The sequence below is a fragment of the Giraffa tippelskirchi genome, chromosome 6 (genome assembly GCF_054371585.1).
Source record: "Giraffa tippelskirchi isolate mGirTip1 chromosome 6, T2T-mGirTip1v1.2.pri, whole genome shotgun sequence".
NCBI classification, from domain to species: Eukaryota; Metazoa; Chordata; class Mammalia; order Artiodactyla; family Giraffidae; genus Giraffa; species Giraffa tippelskirchi.
Window position 1 is genome coordinate 1,942,913 of NC_137280.1, and position 23,761 is coordinate 1,966,673.

The window sequence follows — 23,761 nt, forward strand, 5'->3', positions numbered from 1 at the left end:
TAGTTTGAGTAAAGATAATAAAATTCCAATATATGCTGTTTACATGAAACATACCAAAAACAAACAAAAGCTAACGTGCAAATGTTGAAATAGTAAGTGCAAATAAAAAGGAAAAAATATTCAATATTTATTTCAGACAAAGTTGTCATTAAGGTAAAAGTCCTGGAAGGGAAAATAAATTTTAAATAGAAAACAAAAATTCAGGCCCCAGTGATGAGATGACCTACTTTCCAGTGTAAATAGCAGAGAACAATATATAGTAAAATAAGTTTCAGGAAACTATGAGAAAATAATCAAGGAGTTACTTTTAATACATGAAAAAAAAAATCCAACCCTTACCAGAATAAAGAGACATAAATTTGTAAGTAGGTTTGCAGGATGTAAATTATTGAGAAGAACAGAGAAGATTGAGTAATACATTCCCTAGGTGTTGGAGTCGTGAGTGAAGCGAAAGGCACTCAGTCGCGTCTGACTCTTTGTGACCCCATGGACTATACAGTCCACGGAATTCTCCAGGCCAGGATACAGGAGTGGGGAGCCTTTCCCTTCTCCAGGGGATCGTCCCAACCCAGGGCTCGAACCCAGGACTCCCGCATTGCAAGCGGATTCTTTACCATCTGAGTCACCAGGGATGCCTTGTTGGAGTAGACGCCCCAGATTTGTGTCTTAGCTGTGTTTCTGATCTGCAGTGCAAAGCACGTGAGATCGGAACACTTCCCCCGGGAGAGAGACCGCTGCCTAGACCTCCTCGGGAGCTCTTCGCCTGCGGTGTTCTCTGCTGTGTCCCCTTTCACCCCCCCGTGCCAGCTCTCAGGTTACTCTTGCTGGCACTGCTCTCCGCCCCGCCCTGACTGTAGGTCTACCAGCAGTTCACTCTGGGATCTTCCAGGAGTTCTTTTCACCACCGACGTAGGCCCACTGAAGTCGGGTTGCAGGACTGCAGTAATCACGATCCGGATCGGCTATGTGTGCCGTGGGGGCAGCTCCGACTCTGACTGGCCCCAACCCCCCGGTATTTGTACCCACAAAGTGTACAGCTGCTGAGGCTAGACCCATCTAGGCTGCAGGAGCAGTTGTCTGTTCAGATGTTCCGAGGGCGCTGAGTTTGCAAAACTGGGGTGTAAATTTGCCGTTTTCGCAGCTGTGAGGAGAGATTTCAGCTTTTCTTCCTTTGTTGCATGGCCCCGGGGCTCAGCTCTGCTCAGCCCCACCTCTGCATGTGGGTCCCCCTCCAGCCTCTGCGCCTGAAGCTGTGGAGCCCGCCAGCCCGCCCAGGCATGAGGGGGCCCGGGGCAGCGACTGGGGCGCCAAAGCCTGCCCGGGTGGGAGGCGCCCCTGGGACCCCGTGGAGAAGGAGGGTGCTGGGGTAGAGAGCTGGGTGCAGGCTGTCAGGTGGAGGAGATGGAGACAGAGACTGGGGCGAGCCGGCTGCCCAGGAGGGGAGGAGGTGGAGGACGCAGTGACCAGGGCAGGGGTCACATGGTTTTGATTCTTCAGTTTGTTGACATAGACCCAATGTCATTACTTCCCAGATGGCATGGTCAGTAAAGTATCTGCCTGTAATGCAGGAGACCCTGATTCAACCCCTGGGTCAGAAAGATCCCTGGGAGAAGGAAGTGGCAACCCACCCCCGTATTCTTGCCTGGCAAATCCTATGGACAAAAAAGCCTGGTGGGCTACAGCCCTGGGGTTGCAAAGAGTCGGACAGGACTTAGTGACTAATCCACCACCAGTGTTCACTGCAGCATTATTTACAGTAGTCAGGACATAGAAGCAACCTAAATGTCCACTGATAGAGGATTGGATAAAGAAGATATGGTACATACATACAATGGAATATTACTCAGCCATTAAAAGAACACAATAATACCATTTGGAGTGGGATGGATGGACCTAGACATTATTTTACCAAGTGAGGTAAGTCAGACAGAGGAAGACAAATATCTTATGATATCACTTATATGTGGAATCTAAAAAATGATACAGATGAACTTATTTACCAAACAGAAACAGACTCACAGACATTGAGAACTAGCTTACGGTTACCTGTGTGGAACAGAGCAGGGAGGGATAGATTGGGAGCTTGGGATTGGCATGTACATACTGCTATATTCAAAATAGATAACCAAAATATTCTGTAATAGCCTAAACAGGAAAAGAATTTGAAAAAAATAGATACATGTATATGTGTAACTGAATCACTTTGCTATACACCTAAAGTCAAGGAATTCTATTTACAATCTTAATTTCTCTTGCCATATTGCATAACACACTCACAGGTTCTAGATATGAGGATGTGAGCATCTTTTGGGGACCTGCCAAAATAGTATGCTTAAAATGTTTGCTTTCCCATGTACTGCCTTTTTGAAATGTAAAATATGCAGTTCTGAGGAGAGAAAATATGTTAAGAAATTAGAAATGAATATACTTAAATAAATTAAGTTTGTATTGGGTAAAGGTCTTATCAGAAGACACTCTAGCTTGTTTGGGTAGGTTGTTTAAGTAGCTTGTTCTAGCTTGCTTAAGCAGAAAAAAATTTACGGTGAAATATCTCTTGCTCACAGGATCTTTAGAGGAGCTGCAACAATATAACCAAACAGCATTGGCCCAGAGCAGTGGTTTTATCTTTCTGTGGAGAAGCTGCCTGCAGCTCCTGCGGCTCCAGAACATTCTACTGTGTTTCTTTTCACTCTGGTTTATTTTCTTGAGCTACCATTACAAAATACCCCTGGCTGGATGCATTAAACAACAGAAACTGATTTCTCACATCCCAGCAGGCTGAAAGTCCAAGGTCCGGGTGTCAGCACGTTCAGGTCCTGGTGAGGTTCTTCTCTTCCTTGCTTGTAGAGGTGGATGTCATCTCTTATAGGACACTAATCTGATTCGACTGAGAGCTCACATTATGACTTCATTTAACCTTAATTATTTCCTTAAAGGCTCCATCTCCAAATACAGCCACACTGCGGGGGGCAGGGGATTAGGGTTTCAACATCTGAATTTTGGGGCTAGAGGACACAAACATTCAACCCATAACATTTTAGTAATATGGAGTTTTCATGTCTGATCTGGATTATTATGCAAGTAACTTCTAAACATAAGAATCCTATGGGTACTTTAGAAATCACTTGCATTTCTATATACCAACAATGAAAAATCAGAAAGAGAAATTAAGGAATCAATCCCATTCCCTTTGCAACGAAAAGAATTAAATATCTAAGAATAAACTTACCTAAGGAGATGAAATAACTGTACACAGAAAATTATAAGACACTAATGAAAGAAATCAAAGATGACATGCAGATGGAGAGATATTCCATGTTCCTGGGTAGGAAGAATCAATATTGTGAAAATGACTATACTACCAAATGCAATCTACAGATTTAATGCAATCCCTATCAAATTACCAATGGCGTTTTTCATAGAACTAGAACAAAAAATTTCATAATTCATATGGAAACACAAAAGACCCCTAATAGTCAAAGCAGTCTTGAGAAAGAAGAATGGAGCTGGAGGAATCAAGCTTCCTGACTTCAGGTTATACTACAAAGCTACAGTCATCAAGACTGTACCAGCACAAAAACAAAAATACAGACCGATGGAACAACATAGAAAGCCCAGAAATAAACCCATGCACTTATGGATACCTTATTTTTGACAAAGGAGGCAAGAATATACAAAGGGGCAAAGACAGCCTCTTCAATAAATGGTGCTGGGAAAACTGGACAATTACATGTAAAAGAATGAAATTAGAACACTTGTTAACACCATACACAAAGATAAACTCAAATGAATTAAAGACCTAAATGTAAGACCAGAAACTATAAAACTCTTAGAGGAAAACATAGCCAGAACACTCGATGACATAAATCAAAGCAAGATCCTCTATGACCCACCTCCTAGAGTAATGGAAATAAAAACAAAAACAAGCAAGTGGGACCTGATTAAACTTAAAAGCTTTTGCAAAGGAAGCTGTGAGCAGGGAGAAAAGACAGCCCTCAGAATGGGAGAAAATAATAGCAAATGAAACAGCTGATGAAGAATTAATTTCCAAAATATACAAGTAGTTCATACAACTCAATACCAGAAAAACAATTAACACAATCAAAAAGTGGGAAAAAGACCTAAACAGACATTTCTCCAAAGAAGACACACAGATGGCTAACAAACACATGAAAAGATGCTCAACATCGCTCATTATGAGAGAAATGCAAATGAAAACCACAATGAGGTAACACCTCACACGGGTCAGAACGGCCCTCATCAAAAAGTCTACAGGCAATAAATGCTGCAAAGAGTGTGGAGGAAAGGGAACGCTCTTGCACTGTTGGTGGGAATGTAAAATGATACAGCCACTATGGAAGATGGTATGGGGATTCCTTAAAAAACTAGGAATAAAACCACCATATGACCCAGCAATCCCACTCCTAGGCATGTACCCTGAGGAAACTAAAATTGAAAGAGACTACACTGTATCCCATTGTTCACTGCAGCACTATTTACAATAGCTAGAACGTGGAAGCACCTAGCTGTCCATCAGATGAATGGATAAAGTTGTCGTACATACACACAATGGGATCTTACTCAGTCATAAAAAGGAATGCCTTTGAGTCAGTTCTAATGAGATGGATGAACCCAGAACCTATCATACAGAGTGAAGTCAGAAAGAGAAAGATAAATCTTGTATTCCAACGCATATGTACGGAATCTAGAAAAACGGTACTGAAGAATTTATTTACAGGGCAGCAATGAGAAACAGACATAGAGAATAGACTTACGGACATGGGGAGAGGGGAGGAGAGGGTGAGATGTATGGAGAGAGGAACATGGAAACTTACATTACCGTATGTAAGATAGATAGCCAACGGGAATTTGCTGTTGCCTATCAAACAGGGGCTCTGTATCACCTAGAGGGGTGGGATGGGGCAGGAGATGGGAAGGAGGTTCAAAAGGGAGTGGATATATGTATACCTATGGCTGATTCATGTTGAGGTTTGACAGAAAACAACAAAATTCTGTAAAGCAATTACCCTTCAGTAAAAAATAAATTAATTAAAAAAAATTCTGTGGGTACTTTGACTGGAAGAGCTGAAATGTAGTAGTGTTAGTGGAGGAGAGTCTGGAGACCACTCCTCCTCTGGGCCTTGGTTCTTGGTAAGAACACAAAGAATAATCTGAGGTCTTACCTGTTGCAAGAAAGTTTATTGATGGTAAGGAAAGAAAGAACAGAGAGGCTACCTCAAGAGAGAGGTGGGCTATGCCAAGGGAAGCAAAGACCCGGAGGGCTGGGGTACAGAGTTTTTAAGGCAAAGTCATTTGCATAATTGAGAGGGTCTTTGATTGACAGTTGCAGATTATATAAGAAGATGCTCTACTGCGCATATCCTTCCTGTAATTCAGTCTGTTATAATTAGATGTATGTATTCATGGAATATTTATGAGCAGTTAATAAGTCCAGTGGCCACCAAAGGTTACTTTGGTGCATGGTAGAGTGAGGTGTGCACAGGTGCTGGGGTAGGGAAAGTCTCGACAGGTTTTAGTGGGGGATATTTCCTGGCCCCTGACTCTCCGGAATACTGATAGGGATGTATTAGGGGCAGAGCTGGTATATTGCTTGATGGGATTAGGTGGCCATTGGATGCTTAGCTGAAAGGGCTGCTTCTCCTTGCTGTTTGCTAACTTCTCGCCTAACTAGCACCACAGTGACAGGGATGTGAAGACAGGTAGTGGCTGTATTTGTTCTTTGGAAAGTGAGATTCACTGATGGAAACCTACCAGTCTGTACAACAGACGTTCAAGATACTGTTGGCAACCACTTAAGACAGGAAGTGCATAAAAATAGATGTAGAAGTAGCATGAAAATAAATGTATCCTATAAAAATCTCATTAATCTCAAGGTTGTTTTTGTGAGATAGATAAATCAGGAAGAAAATATCAGTGTTGGCTAAGTCATTATAGAAAATCTGATAAAGCTGAACTAAATGAGAATATTGCCCTATCCCTTAAAAGACTGAAATCAGATCATTTAATAAGACACTTTTTTTTTTTCAAATCCTCAAGAAACAGATAATTTTCAGCCTATTTAGATGTTTCCAGAGCATAGAGAAAGACGAAAAGCTATCCTGTAAAGCTGATAAAAAGACCTAACAAAGAGTAAGAAAGAAAATATCAATCTCAATTATGAATGTAGATGAAAAAATAGAAAGTAAATTATCAGCAAATGATATCCAGCTGTATTTAGAGACCTTAATTCATCACAGCCAGTGGGGTTCATTTCATGAATGCAAGAATAGATCAATGCTAAGAAATTTTTTAATCAAATCTCTCATTCTAGCCGGTCTAAATGGAAATATATTTAACTATCTACGTGTGTAATTTAATTGACTCTAATTATCATTTCTGCCTCAAAAGACCAGAATTTTTGCCTTGACCCAATAAAACTATGTACAATGTATAATCTCAGAGACAAAATCTGCATCATGCTTCATGTTGTGTTTGAATCTGCTTAACTGGCTAGTTCAGCTAGTTCACATTAAAAGGGAGACAACATTTTTGTTGTTTACAAACAAATTATCTGTGTATCTTTGGGCAGCAGAATCATCAGAAAAACTGAAAGAACACCTGTAGCATCATGTAGTATATATAATGATAAGCATGTGTTTGAGGTCTGACATCTAACCGGGCTACTTGTTGTCTTGGAAAATTATTTAACATTAATTATTGAACTATACAGTAGTTCCAATTTTATAAATCTCATTTTGCATGGGTTAAACTGGACATACTACTTGTGCCTGTCTTTCATTTTGAGAGGTTTAAATGAGATGATACACCTGAAACAGTAAGTATGAGGCTGATGCACTGTGACCACTGGTATTGTTATTCTATTATTATTATTTTATTATTTTCAATATTACTATTGTCACTATTATTATTTTCAGGATACAAAGAATAACAGTTAAACATAAAGTAGATATAAAAAATCATTATATTCCTTCTATACCAACAACATCTAGTCTGAATTAAAAAAAATCAAATTCAACTTCTTTTGTTTTACTTATAAAACATAAAAATTAAATCATCATTACATAATCAAAAGAGTAGTCTCTAAATTTTATAGTAATGCATATACAACAGCAATCTAAAAGAAAACAGAATATTATAAAAAAGATAACTTGATTGACTTTAAAGATTAATTGATTGAAATGATGACCTTTAATTGTTGTGTACAAATTTGTGGAGAGTTGGGGTGAGGAATTGACTTTATGTAGTTATGATAAGTGTATTTGTTGTGGCTTTCTCACTGACAGTTGTTAAGGAAAGGAGCCATGCAGTCTCTGGAACCTCCCAGTTCATCCACTGATTCTCTGAGACTGGAGACTGTGGCCACCTCTCTCAAGTGCAAATCAACTTCCTGTTGTGATTTCACACAAGCGAACAGTTTGTAAGCATATCAGAAGGGAGTCCAGTACAAATATTGCATTTACTCTGTTATTATCCTTTAATTTCACATATGTGTTTCATGGATATATTTATTTTATTCTTCTGGTAGTCCCAAATAAGTAATAATCACCTCTAAGTTATTCATTTATCCAGTAATTCCTTCACATAACTATTACTTAGTACCTGCTGTATGTCAAGCACTGTACTAGATGATTGGAATACATTAGTGAACAAAAATGATTTTTTTGAGCTATATTCTAGTGGTAATTTCCTTCTATTGTAGGTGTATAATTCCCAGGACTATGTAGATTAAAAAATAAATTATGGCATATCTGAAAATCTCTCATCAAAAGAAATTAGTATTACTTTGTCAGTAGAAGTCACATTTGGATATTTTAAATGTCTTCCCATATACTTTATCCCATGAAACTATCCCTATGCAACAGAAAAGATTCAACCTTTGATCTGAATTTTCAAAACCATTTCTTCATATACTAATTATAGGATTTATAAAACTTTTCTATAATATCCTTTGTCTCTTGACAAGCTTTAAATTTTCTCTCTGCTGTAACAAAGGAAATATTTAATTCAAAAGATATTTTGAATAGGTGTGATTGTGTTACATTTTACTTAGAGAAGAAATTTATCTAGAAACTCATTTCTTAAGCATCTTGCACTTGAGTGTGTGAGATTGTCTCAAACTAATGAAGTTACACAAATAAGGGAACTTAGGAGAAAGAAAAAAGAGGCAAAGTGAAGAAAGACAAAGGCTCAGCGTGTCATCATAAAGCTCAGCCTTGAAAAACTGAGCAAATATTGATAGGCACATAAGGAGCGAAGGAGGAAAGGGAAGTCCAGTGTGAGAAAAGAGGATCATTAAAATCATTGAGGTGTAAGAGTGAGCATATATTCGAACTCTGAATGATGTTTAGAAGTTCCAAGCGGCTAGAAAATAGGGCATCTAGAAGGAGCAGCAATAGATACATCTGCAAATGTGTGACCGTGAGGAGTCTCAACACCAAGGGCAAGGAGTTTAAAATCTTATCCTAAAAGCAATAGAATACGGTAAAAAATTGAGGGACAAAATCTAACTTGCAATGTAGTTTAATGATGGTTGATAATTTGGGAGAGGGTAGAACTTAAAGATATAAAGACCCAGTTAGTAAACTACCTCCATGGCTCATTTGAGATGTGATGTGGATCTGAATGAACTGCAGCACTGGAAGAAGAATGGAAAGGAGATAGAATCTACAGATTAGATGTGGATGACAGGGAGAACTAGATATGACTTCATTATTACCCAGAATGGCTTGTGAGGGTATAGATGTCATTAGCCAATACAGAGAGCATAGGGAAAAAAGGAATTTTTAGTGTAAAGTTCTCTTTGCTTGCCTTTCCATTTGGTTATGTTTAATTTGAGAAGTGTTAGGAGTTTAATGTGGAAATGTAAGCTGACAATAGTATGTTAGAGTTAGGATAAACCTCATATTCAAAATTCTACCTTATATATACCTTTTATTTTGAATATTAGTGACATTAGCTATCTTTTTATGATGTTACTTATAATTACAAAATATGTTAAACATGGTAAGGAATTGAATATGTAAATATTCACAGCCTCATCGTTGGTTGTATTGGGTTTAAGTGTTGAGTTTTAAATAATTGTTAGAAGGGAGTTCAAGAAAGAGAGAAGAGTTGGAGAAGAAGGAAAATTACTATTTAGTACTATCCAAAGAGAATGTTGAATTACTTTTACTCTTTTCATTCACATTGAGTCAATAAAAACACAGATTTTGAAGAATCACTGAAATATGGCATTAAGATCCACACACAAGTGATCAGTGGTCTATGTTCTCCAAGGCAAGGATCCACTTGGCTTACTATCAAAGAAGCAGATTTCAGATTGATGTATGTCACACTTTAACTCATACAAATCTAATGCACTTTAGTCCTAAGATATATATTTTGACATAGTAGGTCTGGAGTGGGACCCAGTATTCAGCATTTCTAACAAATGCTGGATGATGCTGAAGCTGCTGGTTGAAATTTACAGCGCAAACTTTGGAAGAGAAGAGAGGAATTCGATAATTTAAAATCCCCCCAAATACCCCAGCAGCCCAGCAGCCCGCAGAAACAGCAAGCTGCGGGGCTTTCGGTATTAATCACTGAACTCAGTGTTCTTACCTAACTCGATACGATTCAGGTTCTGAACACCGGCCATGCAGCTGGGAATGGCTGCTCACACTGCAGAATGTGAAGTCTCCGGTCTTTTTCAATCTCCGTCACTTTAAAATTGAATCTTGAGTTGTGACGAATTCTTAATCTTGGCTCCGCACAGGATGGCCTCAGGTGCCACACGTCCCTGGAAGCAGAGCATCCTGTTCTAACGCTGCTGTGAGACTTTCAACAGCCTGTTCATTTTTCCCTCTTTGCTTTGAAGTCTCTTTGATCTCTCAGGTACCTGAAGAGAATGGGCAAACTTTCTGGCCTATCAGGAAAATAATCTCTCCACCACCCCTCCTGCAAACAAAAACAAAAAATAAACCTCAAATGCACAATCCATTTTTTTTTCCCTTCTGGTGTTCTTTGCTAAATATTTGATAATGGGTTCAGTCAGGGGTAAATTTGTGAAGTAGCTAAAGATTAACATTAATAACTTTCCAACCCTCAAAAATCTCTTCTTTATCCATTCTTAGGAACCCATAATCTTTATTTTTTCCCTCTACTTGTTAACAAGCGATTTGTTTGATCTTCTATGTACATGAAGGTAGACATGATTAGCAGGTGAAGAATTACTTCTGCCATGAAGAATTTGCACTTAGTTTAAATAGGCTGTGTTTTTTAAATTTTTCATTTATTTGCTTCTTTATTCTCGGCTCTTCTGGGCCTTCGCTGTTTTGTGCCAGTGTCCTCTAGCTGTGGTGCAAGAGCTTTCCACTTCAGTGGCCCCTCTTGCTGCAGAGCCTGGGCTGAGGGCACACAGGCCCCAGTAGGTGTGACCCACGGACTTGGCTGCCCTGAGCATGTGGGCAAGAGCCCAAAGTATCTTGACCGGATCTGCCATATCCCTCAATACATCAGGAGTAATGCCATATTGCTGAGAGATAGGGCCAGCCACAGGCCTCATGAAGAGTGGACAGAGGAAGCTGACATGTAGAAGGTGAAACACCTTAATAATATAGGCCACATAGTAAGCCCCCAATACGTATTCCAAGAGAAAAGAAAACGTAAAGTGATATCACTTATAAGTGATATAAGTAATGTAAGTTCACTTTCAGGACATCAGATATTTGTAACAAAAACTCAGCAGTGTTTATAAAACAGTATAAATTTGTTGTTGTTGTTTCTCAGTTGCTAAGTCCTGTCCAACTCTTTGTGATCCCATGGACTGTAGCTCACCAGACTCCTCTGTCCTCCACTGGCTCCTAGAGTTTGCTCAAATTCATGTCCATTGAGTTGGTGTTGCTATCTAATCATCACATCCTCTGCTGCCCCCTTCTCCCTTTGCCTTCAATCTTTCAACCCTTGCATCAAGGTTTTTTTTTCCAACAAGTCATCTCTTCACATCAGGTGGCTAAAGTACTGGAGCTTCAGCTTCAACAACTTTTCTTTCAATGAACATTCAGGGTTGATCTCCTTTAGGATTGATTCATTGGATCTTCTCACAGTCCAAGGAACTCTCAACAGTCTTCTCCAGTACCACAAATTCAAAAGCATCAACTCTTTGGCACTTAGCCTTCCTTATGGTCCAATTCTCACATCCCTATGTGATTACTGGAAAAAATAGCTTTGATGACATGGACCTTTGTTGCCAAAGCGATGCCTCTGCTTTTGAATATGCTGATTCCCAGGTAGCTCAGTGGTGAAGGATGCGCCTGCCAGTGCAGGAGTTACAGGAGGTGCAGATTCGATCCCTGGGTCAGGAAGATCCTCTGGAGGAGGAAACGGCAGCCCACTCCAGCATTCTTGCAGGAGAATCCCTTAGACAGAGGAGCCTGGTAGGTTAAAGTCCGTGGGGTCCCAGAGTTGGACACAATTGAGAGGCTGATCTTGCACTAGGTTTCTCATAGCGTTCCTTCCGGGGGGCACGCATCTTTCAATGTCATGGCTGCAGTCACCATCCGCAGCGATTTTAGAGCCCGAGAAAATGAACTTGGTCACTGCGTCCGCTTTTTCCCCTACTATTTGCCATAAAGTGATGGGACCAGATGCCATGATCTTAGTTTGCTTTTAGTGTTGAGTTTCAGGTCAGAATTTTCACTCTCCTCTTTCACACTTATCAACATGCTCTTTAGTTCCTCCTCAATTTCTTCTATAACTTCTCGCTGTAATCTGAATTCCAGCTTGTGATTCATTCCACTCAGCATTTTGCATGAAGCACTCTACATATAAGTTAAATAAGCAGGGTAACAATATACAGCCTTGTTGTACTCCTTTCTCAAATTTGAACCAATCCGTTGTTCTGTGCCCATTTCTAACTGTTGCTTCTTGATCCGCACACAGGTTTCTCAGGAGACAGATAAGGTGGTCTGGTACTCCCATCTCTTTAATGATTTTGCTGTGATTCAAACAGTCAAAGGCTTTAACATAGTCAATAAGGCAGAAGTAGATGTATTTCTGGAACTCCTTTGCTTTCTCCATGATCCAGTCAATGGTGGCAATTTGATGTCTGGTTCCTCTGCCTTTTCTAAATCCAACTGGTATATCTGGAAATTCTCGGTTCACATACTGTTGAAGCCTAGCTTGAAGGATTTTGAAATAACCTTGCTAACATGTAAAATGAGCACAATTGAACGGTAGTTTGGACTTCCATTGGCATTGCCCTTCGTTGGCATTGCCCTTCGTTGGCATTGCCCTTCTTTGTCATTGCCCTTCTTTGGCATTGGAATGAAAAGTGACCCTTTTCAGTCTTGTGGCCACTACTGAGTTTTCCAAATTTGCTGACATATTGAATGATGCACTTTCACAGTATCATCTTTTAGGATTTTAAACAGCTCAGCTAGAATTCCATCACCTCCACTAGCTTTGTCTGCAGTAGCTTCCTAAGGCCCACTTGACTTCGCACTGCAGAATGTCTGATTCTAGGTGAGTGATCACACCATTGTGGTATCTGGGTCATGAAGGCCTTTTTTGTAGGGTTCCTCTGTGTTTTCTGGCCACCTCTTCTTAATTTCTTCTGCTTCCTTATCATCTCTGTCCTTTATTGTGTCCACCCTTGCATGACATATTCCCTTGATATTTCCAATTTTCTTGAGATTGCTAGTCTTTCCCACTCTGTTATTAATCTCTATTTCTTTACATTGTTTGTTTAAGAAGGCCTTATTATCTCTCTTTGCTGTTCTCTGGAACTCTGCATCCAGTTCAGTACATCCTTCCTGTTCTGCCTTGCCTTTCACTCCTCTTCTTTCCTCAGCTATTTGTAAAGTCTCTCAGATAACCACTTTGCCTTCTTACATTTCTTTTTCCTTGGGATGGCTTTGATCACTGCATCTTGGACAGTTCTTCAGATACTCTACCAGATCTAATCCCTTGAATCTATTCATCAACTCCAAATCCTATACAATTGTACAGGATTTGATTTAGGTTATACCTGAAGTGCCTAGTGGTTTTCCCTACTTTCTTCAATTCAAGCCTGGAATTCTGCAATAAGGAGCTCATGCTCCGTGCCACAGTCAGCTGTAGGTCTTCTTTTCACTGACTGTAGAGAGTTTCTCTATCTTTGGCTGCAATCAAGGGGATAAAATATTTGCAAACTAAATTAATCAATATGTATATAAAAATCAGCTTATGATCAAATATGGCTTATCCCAGTAATCTGAGGAAGTTCAATGCCACAACATTTATTTTTGACGTATGTATTTAACTGATGCTGGGATGTACCACTAGCTACTCCTTCTGGATTTTAGGACTGTTTTCCTAGTGCCCAGGGTTGCTACAAGCAGTCAGGCCTCACTTACTGATCATTTTCCAAAATGATTGGCTGAAGAGCGTCACCTTGACCATGGTCAAGTTCCTTTTTTCCTGAATAATTTTCAACAAATGACTGGCCCATGAGGGAGGATAAAAACATGGCTCCTAGTCCCTAGTTCAGGAAAAGTGTGATACCGCACTCCAGCTTAGCTTTGGGGCTTCTTGTGGTGTTAGCTGATGCTCTTCTTGTGGTTGTACTACAGCCTAGCTCCTCCCTCTGTCCAATCCTGCTTCTTTCCCCTTCCTTCATAGATAATGATTCTAGGACTGATCAGCTGGCTACATGTAAATTTTCATACGAGCATATGAGTCCTCCTATTTGTTTCTCTCGCTCTCTCTCTCACTCTCTCGCTCTCTCTCTCTCTCACTCTCTCGCTCTCTCTCTCTCTCACTCTCTCTCTCTCACTCTCTCTCTCTCTCTCGCTCTCACTCTCTCTCTCTCTCTCTTGCTCTCTCTCTCGCTCGCTCTCTCTCTCTCTCTCTCTCGCTGTCTCTCTCGCTCTCTCTCTCTCTCTCGCTGTCTCTCTCTCTCTCTCTCTCTCTCACTCTCTCTCTCTCTCTCTTGCTCTCTCTCTCGCTCGCTCTCTCTCTCTCTCTCTCTCGCTCTGTGTGGTCATGCTCTCTCCCTCTCTGATTCTTCCTCAGAAAAAAGCTGTCACCATGAATTTGATGTTTGTCTTTCAAGTAGACATTTAAAGAATAAGTTTTAACTTGTCATCCATTCATTTACTTATTAAATATAAATTGAATGCCTGGCATACAATAGATATTATTCTAAAGGTTAGGGATAAAGCAGTAAAAAAATATAGGAAAAAATCCTTCCACTATTGGAGCATACATTCTAGTAGAAAAGGTGGTAAACACGATTTTAGGATTAATTAATGCTATCTGAAACAATCAGTTAAGGGGATTGACTGATAAGTTGGTCAGGAAGTGCAACTGTGAACATGTTTACGCAGAGGTTTGAATGACACAAGGAAACAGAAACCATTATGAAAATTGAGAGGCAGAATATCCCGAGGAGACATTTCTCTTGACTTTACAGACGGTCACGACCATTTCGAGTTACTGCTTTTGTGCTCTTTTATCTGCTGCACTGACGTTGGTCAACAGCCAGATGGTGGCTATGGCTTCTCTCTGTTACTCTTCAAGTTCTTGTCACTTCTGTTGACTTCACGCCGAGTCACAGAAAACGATAAGGATAGCGTATTTGACTTTAATCACCTTTTCTCCACTTTCCCTAAGAAAACAGTAGGAATCTTTCCTGAATTTGCCATTGGCCTATTAATGTTGTTTGTCACATGGCTTTAGGAACAGGAGTGGTGCTGGAGATTTTAAGGATTACAAAAATTATTTTATTTAAATTGCAAAATTTATTAAATTGTGAAAATTATTATATTTAAATTAGGTAACATTGGGCTTCACAGGTGGTTCAGTGGTAAAGAATCCATCTGCCAATGCAGGGCTTCAGGTTCGATCCTGGGTCAGGAAGATCCCATGGAGAAGGAAATGGCAAACCACTCCAGTATTCTTGTTTGGGAAATCCATTGACAGAGGAGCCTGGTGGGCTACAGTCCATGGTGTCACAAAGGAGTTGAACACAACTTAGTGACTAAACAAGAACCAATTATTATATGTGAGAATAACGCACTGTGTCAAACATCTTGGCTGCATACATAATAATTGTTTCCCTGTTTGGACCATACTCGGTTCCATTTTGTAGATAATCACACTATGTTAATTGCAGATAGTGTCTGTTGCATAGTTAAAGGTAGTTTTCTTTTCATTTATTTTTTAATTTTATTGATTGTTTTTAGTACTAAGAGGGAAATGAACAAAAAATTACTGACATCTTTTACATGGGGTGACACCTTTTATAGGACGTCAACATATAATCTATTTAGACTTTATTTTTTTCAAGTTGCTTTTTTCTTTTAGATTCTCTTACATATAAAGTTTACCTCAATATATTTTATCAACATGATTACTGGACACTTTCAAATAATATTTAAAATTTATACGGTGAAACAATTTTTAATTTTCTGTTTTATTCACGGTATTTTTTTGTCATATTGTGAAGTAAAATTTAGATGATTTACTTAGGTTACCAGTTATGTAGATTAATATCCTCAAAACCTTTACTGTAAAACCATTATCATTGTGTGTATATATTGTTGTATGCTGAAATTTTGCACATACTTAAAATTGTTATTAATAAGTTTTTGCTGTCATTGGGCTTTATTTTAAACTAAACCTATTATTCTTTAAAAACAACATATTTTTAATCACTTGCTCTTTTACCTACTAAGGTTTTAATACCTACTTACGCTAAGCAGAATAAAACGGCTTCCGTGACTCTCACCCTATGCTGTGACTTCTATGATTGTGTTGTTTATGGCAAAAGGGAAATTTTCTTGCCAGGTGCAGTTTAGTCACATAAAAAGTCCTTTTAAAAGCAGAGAAGTTTTCCACCTGAAAGTAAGAGAGACTCAAAACACAGAGAAAGAGTCAATTCTCCATTGCTAGCTTTGCAGATAGAGGAGCAAATTGTACCCTTTAAAGCCATGAGCCACTCCTGGATGACAGTTACTAAGGAAAAAGAACCTCAGTCCTACAGCCACGTGAACTCGATTCTACCAACAACCTGAATGAGCCTGGAAGTGAATTCTTCCCTGCGCTTCCAGATAAGAGCCAGCTCAGTCCACACCTTGATTTCAGGCTTGTGAAACCTTAAGTAGTGAATGCAGTGAAGTTCACAAAATCTTATGGCCTATATAACAGAGAAATAACAAATGGATTTTAAAGTGCTATGTGATAATTTGTTACACAGTAATAGAAAGCTAATATACTGTTAAAACATTAAAAAATCACAAAAACGTCTTGAAAATGCTTCAAGTGATTTAATAACTTTTCAACATCTATTTTGGTTTTATATCATAGGTGATAAGAGTAGTTTCTGTTTGTGTTTAAGGGTCTCTCTGTAAAGGAGTGTGGGTATGGAAGATGCAGTTTCTGTAAACTTAAGTTCTTAGACCATATTTCTAGGCCTGGGTCCAATCTAAATATATCTGATAATACAGTGAGCCTTGACAAGTAAGTCATTCTCTCGGAGGAAATAAATTTTTCCACTGTGAAAAATGAAATCTTGTAGGGAAGCATGGACTGTTTGGTGTAGTCCCCTCTCCTCTAATACACTCTTAGTGTTTTCAGAGTGACTCACTTCCCATGTGGGATCAGTTTCCTTCTGGTTTAATATAAACCAGAGTTGTAATTACCTTGTAATGATATACCTTAAGGTTTCTAAAATTCTTTGTTTCTCAATTTTCAGCTTTATAAAAAAGGCTGAAAAATGCTATTCCAATAAAAATTTATTTATTTAAACAGTATCAAGGGAGATATCTTTCCTCATATCAAACATATATACGCATAGATACATATTTGTAGTCTACATACATTAAATACATATTTATAGATAATCTATTACAGACTTCAAAGTAATCTCAACCTCATGGCTATCTTTTGGCTTTAATTAACACCTACAACATATTACTAAGTTATTCGTAAGGTTTTTTAAAGTTTTAATTTATCTTTTAATTGAAGGATAATTGTTTACAGAATTTTGTTGTTTTCTGTCAAACACTAACTAGAATCTGCCGTAGGTATACATACATCCCCTCCCTCTTGAGCCTCCCTCCCTCCCCCTCCCCCTCCCCCCTCCCCGCCATCCCCACCCTCCCTTCCTCCTCCCCCATCCCCACCCTCTAGGGGATACAGAGCCCCCGTCTGAGTTCCCTGAGTCATAGAGCGATTTCCCGGTGGCTGGCTATCTTACACATGGTAACATAAGTTTCCATGTTCTTCTCTCCACACATCTCAGCCTCCCCTCCTCCCTCCCCCGCGTCCAGAATCTGTTCCCTATGTCTGTTTCTCCACTGCTGCCCTGCAAATAAATTAATCCGAGTCGTCTTTCTAGATTCCATATATACACGTTAGTATCCAGTATTTCTCTTCCTCTTTCTGACTTACCTCACTCTCTGATAGGCTCCATTGAATGTCATGTGCCATGCCGCGTGCTCTGATTGTGTATCTATACTAAATAACCTATGGTCTCCACCTTTCATGAGTTATGTGGAAACAGATGAGAAACATAAAACGAAATAACATTTATAAGCCATATGCCAGGATAATAAAGTATTTTAATTGACTGTGTATAGAAATTTATAGTAGTAGTGGGGGAATACTAAAGGGATTTTTTTTTTTTACTGTATTTGTTTAAATGCCTTGGGCAATACGTTATCCTGGATTCATTCTTTATTATAAACAACAAAATATGAATAAGATTAAATAAATTAATTTTTAATTTTTATTCTCCAACAAAAACTGAAACAAATGTATTATTTTATCTTATTTATCTTTCTGTTTTTTAAAATTTTTGAATAGTGAAAAAAAACTCAATTTATAATTTTGTAGAAATATTAAGGAATTAACTTTTCCAATATGTTAATTATAGCTTCGTTATCATAGGCAGAAAGTATAAAGGATATATCTATATCTATATCTATATCTATATATATATACATGAGATTGGTAACAACAAAGAGAGAATTGCTAGTTTGATAATACTATTTGCTATAGTCTTTTAATCTTTGATATTTGATTACATAGCCCAATCCACAATAAAACACTTTATAATCACCACAGACCATACAGGAAGAATAAATGATGTATGATGAGAGTTAGATGTACAGAGAAATTTTGATATTTTGGTAAGTATGGTAAATCGGAAAAGTTTAGTTGTCTTAGGACATTAACTGAGATATGAATAATTAAAGGTACAGAATGAAGGACAGATTTAAGGTCAGAAGATTAGTGCTTAAATCTTGACTCAACCATTAAAAAACTTTATGTTATTTTAAAAAATTCATTTACTTTTACTTTGGGTAAGATGCTTCTTGGCAAGAAAGCTATGATAAACTTAGTGTGTTGAAAGGAAAGACATCATTTAGCCGACAAAGGTGCCTATACTCAAAGCTAAGCTATGGTCTTTCCCGTAGTCACATTCTACTGTGAGAGCTGGACAATAAAGAAGGCAGAGCACCCAAGAACTGATTTCAGAAGAATTGATGATTTCGAACTGTGGTGCTGGAGAAGACTCTTGAGAGTCCCTTGGACTGCAAAGCGATTAAGCCAGTCAATCTTAAAGGAAATCAACACTGAATACTCATTGGAAGGACTGATGCTGAAGCTGAAGCTTCAATACTTTGGCCACCTGATGTGTGGAGCTGACTCATTGGAAAAGACATTGATGCTGGGAAAGATTGAAGGCAGAAGGAGAAGAAGTCTACAGAGGATGAGACGGTTGGAAAGGTATCACCAATTCAACAGACATGAACTTGGACAAACTCCAAGAGATGGTGGGGGAAAGGGAGCCAGGCATGCTGCAGCTCATAGGGTCATGAACAACAATAGATGCTTGAACTGTCTTGGAACTCTTTGAATTCTCTCTGTTTAAGCAGCAGGATTCTCTCTGTTTAAGGATATCTTTCTGTCAGAGCTGTTGGGAGATTCAATATTAATACTATAAGTGAGATTTCATTTTAAGCTGTAAGATATGCCCAAGTCGCAAATCAAATACTTGATTATTTATAATAATAATATTAAATAAAATAGGTAATTGTCACATCAAAGACATTTCATTTGTCAAAGAGTTACCAGCAGTCATTGCTCGAACACGTTTACGTGGAGGCTGAGGGTGATGTGAAGTGATATACAAAGGATGTATACATGAGGGAATTTGCAGCTTTGAGGATGCGCAGAAGAATGAGGTGTGGGTAACAATACAGGCAGGAGGCACATAATCAAGAGTCTTATTGATGCAACATCTCCATCTTCCTCCGGTTAAAGATGATTCTGTGGAAAAGATTTTGTTACAACTTTTACGTTAGATGTGCCTTGAGCCTTTTTATACAATAATGTAACAAGAACTTTTTAATATACATTCTTGATTGGTTGGTTGTTTGAATGATAATACATTCTTACACAAAGTAATCAGATTACATTGTTAGCAATTTTCACAACGGAGAGGCAGTGTTGAATTCACAAGGGCTAGCTCTGTGTAAATGGTCAATCTGTTTCCATGGTTACTGCCGGCTGAGGAAAGTGTAAACTTGTAGGTGTTGGCTAGTGCCCTCTTATCTTAAAGAATCTCAAGAAGATTGTTTCTATAAATATGGTTTCCATCTCTGAGCTAAGTATGGGTGTGAGGATAAATTTAGGGAAGAGACAGCTTTTAAGCCGTATAAATAGCAATTCGAAAAGATCCCTTTCTTTGAATTTTGCATCATATTTTCAATATTAAGCATGAACATATTTGTAGTTTCCACTATTCTAATTATAAGGAAATCCACCTTATCACATCTTTTCTGAAGGCATCCATTTTTATGATTTTCTTGGCCACAGGTGCTAATGTAGTTCTCAGTAATGCAGAAGGCTATCTTTTTAAATACAATCTATTACCTTTTCAGAACTATTACCAGAACCAATTTTAGCAGACACAAAGAGGATTTTAAAATATGATACAGGAAAGATATTTTCACATCCAAAATAAGCTTTAGGAACTTGCAAGAAGCATAAATGAACATATTCGGGTTATATTTAAAAGAATGGAAAGTTTTAATTTCTCATGCAAGTACACAGCTATTTTTTAAAACCTATTCTTTTTGTGCTTATTTTCCCTATGAAATAATACTTAGAATTTTATTTCTTTAATGCAAAATAGCAGTCATCTCATTTTCTATCTTTAAAACGGTTGAACTGTTTTCGTTATTTGCTTTGATTTTATTCAGTGTTTTAGTGCAATTTTTGTTTCTTCCCCACCCCACTCCCCAGCTGCCTGCTGAGAACTCCCATAGATTTCAAAGGGAATCCCATAGCCCTAGAACCTCCCTGGCTGTGTGTATGTGCACATAACCAAGTGATAAAGTGGCTGAGAATTACTTACAGCATGTGCAAAATGAAGATTAGAATAATAATTTCATCATTATCATGATTATTGCTATTTAATATTTATATAGCACCTTAGTCTGAGAAGCTCAAGAAACTATGAATTTTAAATTATCCAGTGGACTCTAATCTTAACTATACCTCTATGTGCTGGGAAAGGCACAAAATGAATAATAGATTTGAGTGCCGTATATTGCTAGGGAAATCTAATTCCATTGCTGTTTAGCTCTCTTCTGTCATTGGAAAATGGCATTATATATTTGCCTAGAAAGTTGGATTGCTATCTCATTATTTTAGTACTGGGGGTCCATTTGCTATTTATTTTGAAATCACTCCAGGTGACAGCTTATTCAAAAGTAAAGAAGAGATACACTGATAATTTTTATTATATTTGGCATTAGTCGTCAGCATTCCAAACTAATCCTCAATGAAAAGAGAAAATTTTATTGTGTTTCATCTTGTATTGATAAAGCTGGATTCAGTATTCTGTCTTTGGGCCTGTCTTACACATGGAAGTGAATTTCAAATTATTATAAGAAAGTATTTCATGCTATTTTAACCTAAAATTATAACAAAATGTAGAGCATCATGAATTTCATGAATAATGGAGTTATTAAAATATTCATTTTCTTAATAATATGTTACAAGAAGCCTTAATTTCTTTGACTTTTGAAGTATAATTACCGCTTTATTATATTCAGATGCAGATTTTAGATATTTTTTCTTATATAATATACTACTGATTCTCTGTAAGACTTTTATCTTTCTATTCCTCTTTTTCCATGTAATAATGAAAGACTTTGAAAAAGTTTATCCAGAATTAATTATCCCGGAAGATGTTAGAATAATCATATAGATAAATAAATAGAGTAAAAGCTGTTCTGTAGGCCTGGGCATGTTTTAAATGTCTCATTACAATAAATAAATTTATGATTGTAGTATAATCAAGTCAATAATTTGTTGCTGTTCAGTCAGTCTGTTGTGTCCAACTCTTTGTGAGCACATGGACTGCAGCACACCAGGCTTCCCTGTCCTTCACCATCTCCCAGAGCTTGCTCCGACTCCTGTCCATTGAGTCAGTGATGCCATCCAACCGTTTCATCCTCTGTCGTCCCCTTCTCCTCCTGCCTTCAATCTTTCCCAGCATCAGGGTCTTTTCCAATGAGTCAGTTCTTCACATCAGGTGCCCAAAGTGTGAGTTTCAGCTTCAACATCAGTCCTTCCAATGAATATTCAGGATTGATTTCCTTTAGGATGGACTGGTTGGGTCTCCCTGCAGTCCAAGGGGCTCTCAAGAGTCTTCTCCAAGTAAAAAATAAAATTTTGCAAATAGTTGCAAAACAGGAGAGGGTAGTGTAGATAAGAATACATGAGGTAACATTATTGATGTTACTTTATTTAATTTAATATCTTCAACTCCAAATATATATATTACTTAACTATTTTGCACATAAGAAAGTTGAAACTGAAGAAAGATAGGAAAGTTGAACAAAGTCATACGGCTGGTGACTGGTTGAAGAAATTATTCTCAAAAACCTGTGCCCCTAAACCCATGACCTTCCTTGTCAAGGGGACCAGTGATGGACTAGATTTGACGGAAAGGAACGCATCTTGAGGGTTTCTCCATAACCCCGGTGTGTGAACACTAACCTGACATGTAACTTGGCCTTGACTACTATTTCATAGATTAGAATAATTACTCTTTTTGTTTTTATCTGAAACGTTTTTACTTCTATATCCACTCCCACTGTGAGTTTTCATTTATAAACCATTTTACATTTCACATAAACAAATAAGTTTTGCAAGGATTTTCTATACGAATAAATGCATTCTAAATACTACAACAGCTACTTCAACCTCACTGGGTGTGGATTTTGGCGATCAGCTTATCTCACTTGCCTGCTTGCCATGCATGTTTTTTCAAATCATATGCACAAGAAAACTGCAAATAACTACATGTTGCAGATATTCAAAGCCACTATAATCAGTAATTCTGCTGTTGCCAAAGCTCTACTAGAGTTATCCTCCTTTAGGTTTCAATTTGCTTGCTTACTGTTTTTAAGCCTTACTTATTTTTTTGAGGACTCGCTCCACAAAAATATGATTGTTGCATGGATTTCTCATCACTGGGGAGACTAGATAGCCCTATGGGAGGAATGCTGGCAAAGTCATATGGTCCTTATGTACCAGTAGTTCCAACACTTGAACTTCATATACCAGTGAAATACAAGTATGTGTGTGTGTATTTAATATACTGTATACACATAAACACAGTCCTCACTATTCTAATGGATCTAAATGGCTTCTGGGCTTACAACAATAGAGAAGCCCTTGTTGCAAATGATAATGAAAATTCTACAGACCTTGATGATACACGATCTCTCAAAGACTAGACTGTATTCATTAAGATAAGCTTAATGCATATAAAACTTTTAAAGCCAAATCCTCAGAAATGGTCTAAATAAAACATTTCATATGCCTACAAAACCCCCTGCAATATAGTTTTATATAAAATATATGTATTTTATTTACTAATATTTTATGTGTACTACTTGCTTCTATATCCATTAGTGAAACTATTTCCCTTTTTTATATGGTAATTACTCTGATAATTGAATCCTGAGAGTGTAAAGAATAACAATGAGATGAAAAGTGCCAGGACCATGGTCTCTCTGTACACACTGTTATTCACCCCTCTTACTTGCTGGCCACTAGTCCACTGCAGTAGATGGGATATGTAAGCCCGGATTCCACTTCAAGGAAGGACTGCTTGCCCAGTTATGCGGGTGTGGTGAACCCTCATCTGTTCACTCCTTCACGGCCTTCATCAGAAGCAGGGGGCTGTCTCAGCAAGCTCATGTCTTTCCCGGAGAAATCCGCATCGAGTGACTGGGCCTGGCAGGGGGATCAATGCCAACGGGATCAGGTCATTCATGACAGCAGTCCTGCTCCCCTAGTGCTACTTTCAGAGCAAAGATGCATCAAGCCTGCATCACTGATTTCCTTCTCTTTCCAAGTCTGCTTTATAATCCTACTTTTCACAGGTGTTGACCTCTAAAAATGAAGGTCATGGCATCTGGTCCCATTGCTTCACGGCAAATAGATGGGGAAACAATGGAAACAGTGACGGACTTTATTTTCTTGGGCTCTAAAATCATTGCAGATGGTGACTGCAGCCATGAAATTAAAAGACGCTTACTCCTTGGAAGAAAAGCTATGACCAACCTAGATGGCTTATTAAAAAGCAGAGACATTACTTTGCTGACAAAGATATGTCTAGTCAAAGCTATAGTTTTTCTAGTAGTCATGTATGGATGTGAGAGTTGGACTATAAAGAAAGCTGAGCGCTGAA

The 23,761-nt window shown here is 38.3% G+C and overlaps 1 long non-coding RNA gene across 1 annotated transcript in view; it reads right to left on the minus strand.

Annotated features, from left to right (window-relative positions):
* The window catches only part of LOC145511494 (uncharacterized), an 88,437-nt gene extending 65,133 nt beyond the window's left edge, over positions 1-23,304 (minus strand). Inside the window, exon 1 of the long non-coding RNA XR_014057897.1 lies at positions 23,111-23,304. This is a non-coding gene — a long non-coding RNA (uncharacterized LOC145511494). The remainder of the gene's footprint in view (positions 1-23,110) is intronic.
* Positions 23,305-23,761: the final 457 nt, after the last annotated feature.